General features: G+C 44.5%; 1 long non-coding RNA gene across 1 annotated transcript; it reads left to right on the forward strand.

The window, feature by feature from the left end:
- Window positions 1-7,499: 7,499 nt before the first annotated feature.
- LOC132158101 (uncharacterized) lies at window positions 7,500-12,214 on the forward strand. Its single transcript, XR_009437665.1, has 3 exons — window positions 7,500-7,609; window positions 7,752-7,812; window positions 11,945-12,214. It is a non-coding gene; the product is annotated as an uncharacterized LOC132158101 (long non-coding RNA).
- The last annotated feature ends 268 nt before the right edge of the window (window positions 12,215-12,482 follow it).

Below are 12,482 nucleotides of genomic sequence, written 5' to 3' on the forward strand. Positions count from 1 at the left end.
TCTCTCTCTCTCTCTCTCTCTCTCAAATAATAATTGTTGATTTCTACACTTTACAGGAATAGTAAAATCTGCAGTATGGGAATTATGTTAAAACAATGTTAAACAAATAAAAATGATAAAAAAAACAACCTAAACGCATGAATTTAATCTATTTAAAAATATAAATATTTATTTGTATGCTGGACAATTGATGGCTTTTTTTTCTGTTCCAACTCACCCATTAAAATGGCTGAAATGTTAGTTCTCTTACGAGAGCTCTCTCGTACTGCATCTTAGCTAAGACGCTACGGGAAAAGTCTCTTTTCACGAAATACTGAAGCAAAAAATTATCCTTAATTCTGTATTTTTGTAAAGCGCATTTGCAGCAGTACACAGCCATAGGCAAGACGGCTCGTTCGCTTATTGGCTTGTTCTGCGGCAACTGCACAGCCTATCGAGCGCAGGCTGATGCAACATCAGACCAATAAGGGCTTCGCGCCCTTCTTGCCACTTCCCGCCGAAACGGGTGTGGCCCAACCTATAAAAGGAGCTCGAAAAGGCTGACTCACCTGATTTTTCATCTCTTCAGCGAAGCTCACGCATCGCTGGATCACGGAGGAAGCAAGCACCGTCTGAGAAGCATATCAGCGGGACGTGCCATTCTGAAGCTGCTGGCCTCGCCGCCTTCCACTGCCGTTCCTGCTGCGCTGTCCGGCGCCTATATCCTTTGTATCCTTCATATCCTGTGTGTTCGCCCTGCGACGCACACTCACAAAAAGAGCTGCGTCTTTTTAAAGATGCCCTCGTGCGGCTCGTGCAGAGCCCCGCTCAGCGAAGGAGATCGTCACGTCATCTGCTTCTCCTGTCTGGGTGAGGACCATGCAGCGCTCGCGCTCGCTGACGGCGGCTGCCCTCATTGTGAGCTAATGCCTATGTTGACTCTGAGGACTCGCCGGGCGTTCTTCTCGAAGCCTGCATCATCCGCTGCGCCACAGCGCCGTAAGAAGCACCGCTCGCAGCGTCTACCGGAACTGCCTCCAGCTCGGCCGAGCTCGCCGGTTCCCTCCGCTTCGCCAGCTCTCCTCTGCTGCTGGACAGGCTGCGTCTGCGCTACACACCATGGCCACGCTGCAGATTTTCCAGGGCGATCTCCTCTGCAAGCTGGATGAGATGGGACCTGAAGCAATCTGTCTTGCGGATCTGAGGAGTGCTTCGGATCTCTCCCTCCGCGCTGCTAAGTACGCTGCACAGGTCATGGGACGGGTTATGGCTTCCGCTACGGTGGCTGAGAGGCATTTGTGGCTGATGCTTTCTGACATCAAGGAGTCTGAGCGCGCTGCGTTCCTCGACGCACCGCTGACTCCTGCTGGCCTCTTCATATCATCTGTCAAGGAGTTTGTGGAGAGATTCGCCGAGGACCAGAAAGCTTCGCAGGCGTTCAAGCACTTCTTGCCGAAGCGCTCCGGTTCTGGGGATTGCGGGGAAGCCAGAAGCCCCGAAAACATCCTAGCACTGCTAGGAAAGCGCCGGTGTACGAGTTCTGCTGCGGCCGAGCTCTCACCCAAGTGCGCCGCTGTTGCAGTTCCAAGAGTTGTGACTGCCTCAGCATCTTCTGCAATGCACAAGCCTGCACGAGTGCCCGCTTGCCTGCACACAAAAGCCGTTATCACGGCTACCCAGATGTTTCACGAAAAGAGTGTTATTTCTGGTGTTCCGGCCACGGCCGATGGTGCTATAAATGTAGTGACGATGCCCACTCCTCAGTGCCCATCTCCACATGTAAGCACAGCCCTGCACACAGGGCCTGCGCCCATAAAAGCGACTCAAGTTACACGCGTCATGTGGTTTCTGTAAAAATGAAACCCGTGCACGCTCGTCCGGCCACGGCCGATGGTGCTATAAATACAGTGACGATGCCCACTCCTCAGTGCCCATCTCCACATGTAAGCACAGCCCTGCACACAGGGCTCGCGCAGATAAGATCGACACAGATCAGTCGAGCGCGCCGCATAGTAAACGTGCCCACTCCCCAGTGCCCACATACACTATGTCGCATACGGCGCGTGGCTTCTGTAAAAACGAAGCCCGTGCACGTACGCTCTGCACAGGCAGACAGTGAGTTGAAAGTGGTAAATGTGCACACATGCAGCCCACAGTTACTCGCAGACATAACGAGTCCCACGGGACCTGCTCAGCCTTCCCCCAGTCGGTTAAGCGCCGGGACGGGGTCGAGGAGGAGTGATCTGCCCGCTGTGATCAGCGCGCTCCCCGCCTCAAATGCGCAGCACACCCGAGCGCCGCCGTTGCCCAGTCAACAGAGCGCGCTTCGCATCCAACCCTTAGCCATTCATGCAGATGCATGGTCAGCGCTTCCAGGGGTTTCGGATTGGGTGCTAGGCATTATAAAGAGAGGCTACTCGCTACAGTTTTTTCGACGCGCTCCGCACTTTTTAGCGCGCGTCGAAACTACGGTCAAAACAGAAGTAGCACACATACTTCGGGCCGAAATATCAAAACTGTTGAGCAAAGGGGCTGTAGAGCCTGTGTCTCAAGCTCAAAGCGAGGGGGGGCTGTACAGCAGATACTTTCTGGTGCCCAAGAGAGACGGGGGTCTCAGGCCCATACTGGATCTAAGACAGCTGAACAAGGCATTGATGAAACGCAGTTTCAAAATGCTTACGACCAGGAAGCTCCTCGCGCAGATTCGCAGAGGGGACTGGTTCATGTCAATAGATCTGAAGGACGCGTATTTTCAAATACAGATAGCGTCAAACCACAGGCGATATTTGAGATTCGCCTTCGAGGGCCAGGCATACCAGTTTACAGTCCTGCCGTTCAGCTTGTCCGTGGCTCCTCGTACGTTTACGAGGTGCATGGATGCAGCGCTCCCTCCTCTCAGACTCAGAGGCATGCGAGTGCTGAATTATTTGGACGACTGGCTGGTTCTGGCCCGATCACGAGCGGAGCTCATGGAGCACAGGGCCGTTTTACTCGATCACCTCGAGAAGCTCGGCCTCAGTGTCAATTGGGCGAAGAGTTCGCTGAACCCCAGCCAGACGATTCTGTTTTTGGGTATAGTTTTGAACTCGTGTTCCATGACGGCGCGGCTGTCACCACAGCGCATGTTGGGCATTCAGCGCGCAGCGAGTTCTTTCTGCTGCGGCGCGACCGTGTCGCTCAAACACTGTCAGAAGATGCTGGGCGTCATGGCCTCAGCATCTCCGGCTCTGCAGCTGGGCCTGCTCCGCATGCGCCCCCTGCAGCTCTGGCTGAAGGCGCGGGTGCCGCGCAGAGCGTGGGCGTCTGGCCGGCTGCATCTCAAGGTCAATCAGAGCTGTGTCACAGCTCTGGCACCCTGGACAGCGAACGGCTTGTACCGATCAGGTGTAAGCCTGGGGACTTCCCCGAATGTGAAGATGGTGTCGACGGACGCCTCCACTTCGGGATGGGGAGCGCTGCTCGAGGGCAGACCGTCCTTTGGCCTGTGGTCAGAATGGGAAAAGCTCCATCATATCAACTGTCTGGAAATGCTGGCAGTGGAGAACGCGCTGATGCGCTTTTGTCCCCAAATCAAGGACCACCACGTCTTAGTCCGTTCGGACAACATGTCTGTGGTGTCCTACATAAATCGCCAGGGCGGTCTCGGGTCCCGAAACCTGTACAGGCTGGCGGAACGCCTCCTGGTTTGGGCTCAGCGCAACGTGCGTTCGCTGAGGGCAGTGCATGTGCCTGGCCTACAGAATCTGGGTCCAGACAGGCTGTCCAGAGGCAATGTTCCTACGGGCGAATGGTCTCTACACCCGCAAACAGTCCGGCTGTTGTGGGAAAGATTTGGCAGGGCAGAGGTGGACCTCTTCGCGTCCCACGAAAACGCTCACTGCCCCGCGTTCTTTTCCAAGAACGAAAGCGTGCTGTCACAGAAATGGCCGTGCTGCCCGCTTTATGCTTTCCCTCCCGTCTCCCTCCTTCCGCAGGTGATAGAACGGGTGAGAGAAACGAGATGTTCAATACTGCTTGTAGCACCTCTTTGGAAGAACCAACCATGGTTCCCAGATTTGATACAGTTAGCAGATGTCGCCCCGTGGCCAGTACCGTTGAGGAGGGACCTCCTCTCGCAGGCCAGGAGTTCGATTTGGCACCCTCAACCGGAGTTGTGGTCCCTCCATGTGTGGGCGCTCAATGGTTACCCGCTGATCTCGCAGTGGTAGTGCTAAATACCATCACTCAGGCTAGAGCTCCGTCGACACGACGTCTGTATGCCTCGAAGTGGTCGGTGTTCTCCAGCTGGTGCACAGCTCGAGGATGTTCACCCCTTAGTTGTGAGGTGACGGAGGTTCTCTCCTTCCTACAGGAGCTGTTGGATAAGGGCAGAGCCCCATCCACGCTCAAAGTTTATGTGGCGGCCATCGCAGTGTTTTCTGAAACAGCGCTCGGTCAGTCAATAGGAAGGAATGATTTGGTCATCCGGTTCCTTAGAGGAGCTAGGAGGCTGAATCCTCCCAGACCTCCGTCAGTCCCTATGTGGGACCTCGCGGCGGTTTTGGAGGCCATGAAGGGTCCCCCTTTTGAGCCTATCCAATCAGTTAGCCTTCAGCATCTGTCGTTCAAGACAGTATTCTTGTTGGCTCTCGCTTCAGTGAAGCGTGTGGGTGATCTGCACGCACTCTCGGTGAGCCAGTCGTGCTTGGAGTTTGGGCCTAATGACTCAAGGGTCATACTCAAACCTAGGCACGGTTATGTGCCGAAATCCCTCAACACGCCGTTTCGGGCTCAGGTTATTGCCCTGTCTGCCCTGCCGGTGTCAGGAGAGGATAGAGACTCGAGTCTTCTTTGCCCTGTCAGGGTTTTAAGAGCTTATGTGTCTCGCTCTGCTGCCTTTCGGCAGACGGAGCAGCTGTTTGTCTCGTTCGGTGGACGTTCCAAGGGAATGGCTGTTTCAAGACAGACTCTATCCAGATGGATAGTTGACGCCATAGCGTTAGCTTACGCTTCCACGGGCCTTCAGTGCCCGTTGGGCGTCAGAGCACACTCCACAAGGGGCGTCGCCTCGTCGTGGGTGTGGTCTACTGGGATCTCCTTGCAGGATATATGTATGGCGGCAGGTTGGGCCTCGCCGTCTACATTTATCAGGTTCTATAACCTGGAGGTTCCCGCCTTGCAAGCAAGGCTGCTGTCGGTATAGTCGAATCAGGGCCCTGAGGGGAATTCTGAGTTCATGAGCGTTATGCGCTGCCGACTGTTATATGGGCAGTATTGCGTAAGTCCCGCATTGCCACATTGGTCAGGCCTTGCCTCGGCTATGTGATGTCATATTGTTGCATCTACAGATGTTGCTAGATATGGGACGGAGGGCTTCCCCCCTTCCTGTCCTGGGCTCTCTGTGAGTCCCTCAGGTGACTGTGCACTGTAAATCCTGGGCGTTGCTTCAGGTTTATTGGTGTGTGATCCCTGCGCGCACGGCGTTTTACATTGGGTTCCCGTAGCGTCTTAGCTAAGACGCAGTACGAGAGAGCTCTCGTAAGAGAACGTACTCGGTTACTAAATGTAACCTCGGTTCTCTCTAGAAGAGTGAACGAGTACTGCGTTTTCTGCCGTGCGTACGATTCACTCTGGTTCGCTTCGGCGATGAAATAAATCAGGTGAGTCAGCCTTTTCGAGCTCCTTTTATAGGTTGGGCCACACCCGTTTCGGCGGGAAGTGGCAAGAAGGGCGCGAAGCAACCCTTATTGGTCTGATGTTGCATCAGCCTGCGCTCGATAGGCTGTGCAGTTGCCGCAGAACAAGCCAATGAGCGAACGAGCCGTCTCGCCTATGGCTGTGTACTGCTGCAAATGCGCTTTACAAAAATACAAAATTAAGGATAATTTTTTGCTTCAGTATTTCGTGAAAAGAGACTTTTCCCGTAGCGTCTTAGCTAAGACGCAGTACTTGTTCGCTCTTCTAGAGAGAACCGAGGTTACGTTTAGTAACCGAGTACGTTTTGTAAAGAAATGTATATGTAGGCGCAGTTTTTATTTGTCTCCAAGCATTTTGATCAAAGTTTTCAAATCATGAGAAACAAATTCAGTTAAATGTAGACTTTTGGTCATGTGATATGTCATGAGGGGTGTTCAATGCTACCATAAGGAAATTCCAGTGTATTTCAGTAGTTTTTGTATCTCTTTTTAAACAGCTCAAGACCAACTCCCAGAACAAGCAATACGGCTCGACAGACAGAAGACAAAGGCTCTGAAATTCGAATTAGTTCAAAAAACTAAAACATACAGTCATCCCAAAAATGTATTTGGAGCCTTAAGTCTCACTTAAAATGTTATCATTTCTATTCCATTATAACAAAGTATCAAACCAAGTGGCATCTGAACCACGATTCTAGCTTTACTCAAAACCTACTATTCTAAGACAAATTTGCAATGACTTTTAACAAAATAGTCCTGTAGTTATAGTAACCAGTGGTCTATTTTATCACACTGACAACTAGAAAGTGGCCAAATACTTATTTAAATCCTTACAAACAATTTTTTTGTGTCAACTGTTTTGTGACCTCTCTACATGATTTCCTGTGATACTGCAAACTACAAGTGTGTCCAAAAAGCCCAATCAAAACCAACAAAATGTCATAGTAGAAAGCCCCGGGACATTAATTATTTTATGCTTTTCTATCAGTTAATCCTCAGGCTTTCTAGTGGAAGTGGTTGCAAATGTCTTTTGTAAAACCACAGCACCATCTAACGGAAATATTCAACATTACAATTTGCCACTACCTCTTTGTTATCCACACACTGACAGGTTCCCTACATAGTGTTCACTGCTCTAAATTATCTGAGCATGATCTGTTGAAGTTTACTTCACTAGACAAAATACGTTTATTTGGAACATCCTGCAATGACATCACACAGACAATTACTTGTGTAAATAAAATATAAATTATTATGTTTTCATTTAGTATAGTTGTGTATGCGATACATGTATGTATACGTGTATGTGATGCCAATATAAATTGGCATATTAAAGGGTGCCAAACAGTGATTTTTTTATATGAAAACAAATTTTATTTGGTTATATAAGATGCGTTTGTTTCCGTATTAAACATCGCAACAGGCATTTTTCACATTTATCACTTCTTTTATGAAAATAAATGTAATTTGGTTATATTAGTGTAGAGTTTATTTTTATGTTTAACACAACAGATTTTGTTTAGTTTAGCGCTTTTAAATAAGACCATTCAACTGAATAATTCCAATATGTATATAAATGCTCTTTGATGTACAAGTAATAGCTTTAACCATAATTAAATGCACTTGAACCATTTAATCAAGGTCTTGAGGATTACTAGGAAGTCCAGTAGACCAGGCAGATGTACTGGAGCAGGCTGGAGCTAATTTCTGCATTAAGTTCACCCTCCAGGGTTAGGATTGGATAAACTTGCTCTGAAATGATTGTTCACAGTGGTACAGTTTTAGCTGAAGTTATAACACCAGTGTTAAATGGATGTGAAAGGAGTATTTTGTTGTATGCTCCATAGGAATCCAGTGTTAAGGTAGAGGAGCAGAGTGACATGAACGCCTGCATTAAATCCCTTTTATACACAGACCGTGACCTTACAGTGACTCCCATCATGGATAACCCAAAGGTAAAGAGACCTTCAGAATGCAAACACATTGCCACATTGCCATGTCTGAGGGACTTATTGTCAAAGCTTCATGTCTGTATTCTAGAGTAAACATGACAATGTGCTAACCAACACTGAAGTTAGTTTGCTGCACTGTTTTTAGATTTTAAAGACTTCTCCAGTTCGTTTTGACCCCAAAACGCTTTGCATATCAGCACATTCAGGTAAATTGGAAGATGTGTGTTTTTAGTTTTTTTTTTTTTTTTTTATGAATTGTACTGGTCTAGTTTTTAAGATAAGCTTACTGACTCATTAACCATTGTTACTGGATTATTATCCCAGAAGGAGCATTATCTTTTTTATTTAAAACTTAAATTTAGGTCAGTTTAGGTCTGTTTCTCACACAAAGCTATTAAGCCTACTGTATTATATTTCTAAGGTGTCTGAATTATCAACATGATCAAAACTTTGCTTAGATCATAAAACAAAGCTTTTAAATATCATCTTACTAAGACATTGGGTAGTGGTAAAGAGTGCTAACATATATAAGTAAGCCTGCTATACTGTGGTCACATACATTTTTATTGAAATCAGGAATTCAGGATTTTTGGCCGTATACATTTTAATAACTAGTTGGGCGACGTCTACAAATTTGGCCTTGGACGATGTCTACAGTGAAACATCGCGATGGACAAAGACATCGGCGGGGGTGTGCCCGAAGCGTGAATCCTTACAAGGCACGGAAAACAAATAATGATTCCTAACACCGTGTCTACACCGGACTCAAGAGGCACGACGTGACAATATACTATAGAACCACCAGACTGTTCTCATCCCAAGGCGTCATATACTGACCCTTTTGACATTTCGTCAACATCCTACGCACATGGCACCCTCTAGCGTCAATATTAGACGCAGATAAATATGGGCCTAGAAGCCGCCTCCTAGCGGTCTAACCCTAACCCATAATCTGTGTCTCATATTGACGCTAGAGGGTGCTATATGCGTAGGATGTTGACGAAATGTCAAAAGGGTCAGTATATGATGCCTTGGGATGAGAATGCATTAGAGCCACTGATCTATAATAGAGATTCATATAGATCAGTGTATAGAACTTATTATAATCAGTGATGCTGTCTACACTGGATGTGGCACAGCCGCAGTAAACTGCTGCCGCGTACTATTTATGAAGTGCTGACACACATTTCAAATGATTTTCAATGGTCGCTTTTTCATGACAGACTTTAGCTGATGCGGACAACTGTCGTGTCCAGTATAGATAGTGTGTAATGGTTGCCAGTTACATTATAGCACATAAAATTTCACTTACCACATAAATAGAGTAAGGAGAGATGACTCAGGACGATGGCGAATGATTGGCATGTCCTGAGCACCACTGACAAACATCTAATCTTGTAAAATGTGTAGTAAGTACTGCTGCTTTATAGTATAAATGGAGTACGTGTGATCATGAATCTTGAAAGTGAAACTAAAAAGCGATCATGCATTCAAAAGCAGTTTCAATGCCAGGTATAATAGCGGCTCCCTGATGCCTGAAATATGTGTAGTATATTTACCCAATAATATACTGTGAAGGAAAATATTGAATTATATATTTTTCCTCCCATCTCGTATTTATTCCCTTTATGGGTTCCATATAAACACGTCATTTTCTTTCTGAACACTGTATTGGGCTGCAGATTGCAGGGGGAATGGAGGGGGAATCACGATGCCGAGATTGGCATTGTCTGTCGGCCCAACCCTAAACTAGACCAAACTGCATATTTTGGCCTCCTAAAGGTGCCATATAATGCATTGATACAATATTTTAAAGTGTGTATGTTAAGTTTTATCTCAAAATATAGCTTATTGAAATGGCCACTTTTAGGGTATGAGCCAAAACTGTATTTTTGTTTGTCCCGTTTAAATAAAAATGAGCAGCTGCTTACGCCTCCCTTTTCAGATGAGTGCGGAGCTTCAAGAGCTCATGCTTGCAGGTATACAACCGGTGTTACGGTTTAACTGGTGGTGACTGTGTTACTGACCTCACATTGTTTCCAAATGCAATTTTTAACTACCACATTCCTATTTACGATCTTTCTGGTAGCATGTGAAGGCAGCATTAGTGAAAACAAGTAGAGACAATGGTGGCTTAAGCAACATTAGCCTTACAGAGAGCCAAGAAGTTCTTTTGGAAAACAAAATATGAGGTGTGATGCTTACATTGTCTTTAGTCTGGACATTTGTGCACAAAGCGCTGTTATTGATCCCTCTTTCAGAAGCAATCTTTGCACAGAACTGACCCTTGTTTGTGAGGCAGTCCAGTGTAAAATGTTTTCCTTTCCTTCCATATTTTTCTGCATCATACTATATTAGCCACAAAAGCCTGATGTAGTAAATATGATGCTTAACAAAAATGCATGCATTTTAGATTTAGTCTAATGGCAATATAGTATGTTTTTGCATGGACATTTAAAGGATTTGGGAAAATTGTAGTTCATGCTTGCTTTACATTAGGTTGGGTTAAAAAAAAATGAACGAATGTTGCACTCTTTGTAAAAAGCATTGCACACATCTGCATATTTGGTTTGAACTGTTCTGGAACAGTAAAAATACAACTTAACAACTGATTTCTATTTGTGTCCCCTTTTGGAGACCAAACTAAAGTATTTTCACTTTCACAACGAAACAGCATCTTCACAACACAGTGCCAGTGGCAACAGCGAGAATCAAAGTTACGCCTTCTTTCTTTGCGTAAACATTTGGACGGTGTTATGCAAATCTTCCCACATTGTGACGTACGCATGTGGGGCCGTGTGTAAAAGAGCCATTTTAGGAGAGCTTGGATGAGAACCTTTTTTTTCGGACCATAAGTCGCACCTGAGTATAAGCCGCATCAGTCCAAAAATATGTCATGATGAGGAAAAAACATATATAAGTCGCACTGGACTATAAGTCGCATTTATTTAGAACCAAGAACCAAGAGAAAACATTCCCATCTACAGCCACGAGAGGGCACTCTATGTCTTCAGTGTAGACTACAGGAACACCACTGAGCAGCATAGAGCGCCATCTCGTGGCTGTAGACTGTAATGTTTTCTCTTGGTTCATGTCTCTTAGTTCATTTCTCTTGGTTCATGTCAAATTAATTTTGATAAATAAGTCCGGAAAATACGGTATTTACGTTTATGAAGAAGATCTCTTTGCTGTTGAGACTTTTAATCTTTGCAACTTTAGTGATCTTATCTACTTGCGAACAGCTTGTAACACTCCGAAGTGAAAGGAAAACTTGAAATCACATCATATGACCCTTTAATGTATAGTCATATGGTCATTATCATATAAACCATGACAGGATGAACAGTTATCATGTATGCAGTCAAACCAAAATTTATTCAGACACCTTCAGCATTTCTCACATTATCACAGTTTATTTGCTGTAGTTTAGAAAATGGTGATAAAATATGACAAGAACTCAGAGTTAAACTGTTTCAGAACAAATTCATCTTGATAATGCCATCCTTCTTTTAGACTGTCTCACAAATGAATTACACTGTAGGTTTAATAGCTGTCAGCTTTTAAATTTAAGTGCACAATTAGATAATACCAATTTAGGTCCACCAATTACTAAGCAATGCTTTATTTTGTTCAGTCTGTAGTGTAAAAAGGTCACATTAGCAATTAAAGAATAAAACGCATAAGCAAAACATGGTCAGGTCAAAGAGTCTGAATATTTTTACTTGTAGTCCACTGTATGAAGATTTGTTGTGTATAATGTCACAGTTTACTTTATTTTGCTATCCTCACTAACATAAATGAACTATAGTGTCCTGCTCCCACTAGTTGAAAAATAAAAAATAAAAATAACGAATTGAATTGTAATTATCTTACCAGTCTAGCAACAATACAATCACTGGAACAATACTGTATACACAATATTAACATCAGTTTTGATTACTTATTTTTTTCTCATCTGTTTTAGCTTACATCTTTTGCTATAATGTTCTTCTGTGTAATGATGTTTCACCGCTACATTAATTCCAATTTCCAAACATTAATTTTTCTTCAAAACACAAATGACAACATTTTTAATGCAACCTTAGAGATTTTTTCCCCCTTCATTCCATTAAATCTGTTTATCATATACAGTGTGTTCATTCAGAAGACTTGGATTAAATGTGATTCATTAGAATCTTTCTGAAATTTTGGTCATAAATCTTCATTTGCACCCTCATCATGTGTATATTTTAAATAAGCTTCAAGTATAAAAATGTCTTTTGTAATAAAAATAGACTTAAGAGAACTTTTTAATTTGCAACCATTCCATGCAGTGCAAATATCACATTTCTTTTGCAGTATTATGGAGCAGTTGAAAGTTTGCACTAGGCCATCTAATGGGGGAAGTTGAACAATAGTGTGTCCGCTGAGGAATGGGTGTCTGCTGCCGTCCTCGCCTCTGTCTGAAAATGAGCTTCCTCTTCCTTGGCTTTCATGAATGGAAACTGTATTCAGTGGAAATTGATATAGAATGTGTGGAGTTTCAGTGGCACCTAAAGGTTGTGTATTTATACTAAAACTTTAAGCCAGTGTTAATTCAGATAAATAATAAAATATAATTTGAGTGCAATTTTTGCAGGGGTGAAACGGTTCAACATACTTACGGTTAAATAAGAATAAATCTATGTAACTACAAGCAACTGCACAAGTAAATACAATGGATTAAAGATACAAATAAAATAAACAGTGATTTTCAGTTTTTTTATCTAACATTAGCACAGAAATTGAATAAAGTAATGTAAAACAGCATTGCCTATTTGGCTGTCAATTAAAGATGAATCTTTTTTTTTTTAAGTTACAAAAGCTATTTTTTGATGTTGTTGTTGCTTGATTAATA

Source organism: Carassius carassius, chromosome 15, assembly GCF_963082965.1.
Source record: "Carassius carassius chromosome 15, fCarCar2.1, whole genome shotgun sequence".
NCBI classification, from domain to species: domain Eukaryota; kingdom Metazoa; phylum Chordata; class Actinopteri; order Cypriniformes; family Cyprinidae; genus Carassius; species Carassius carassius.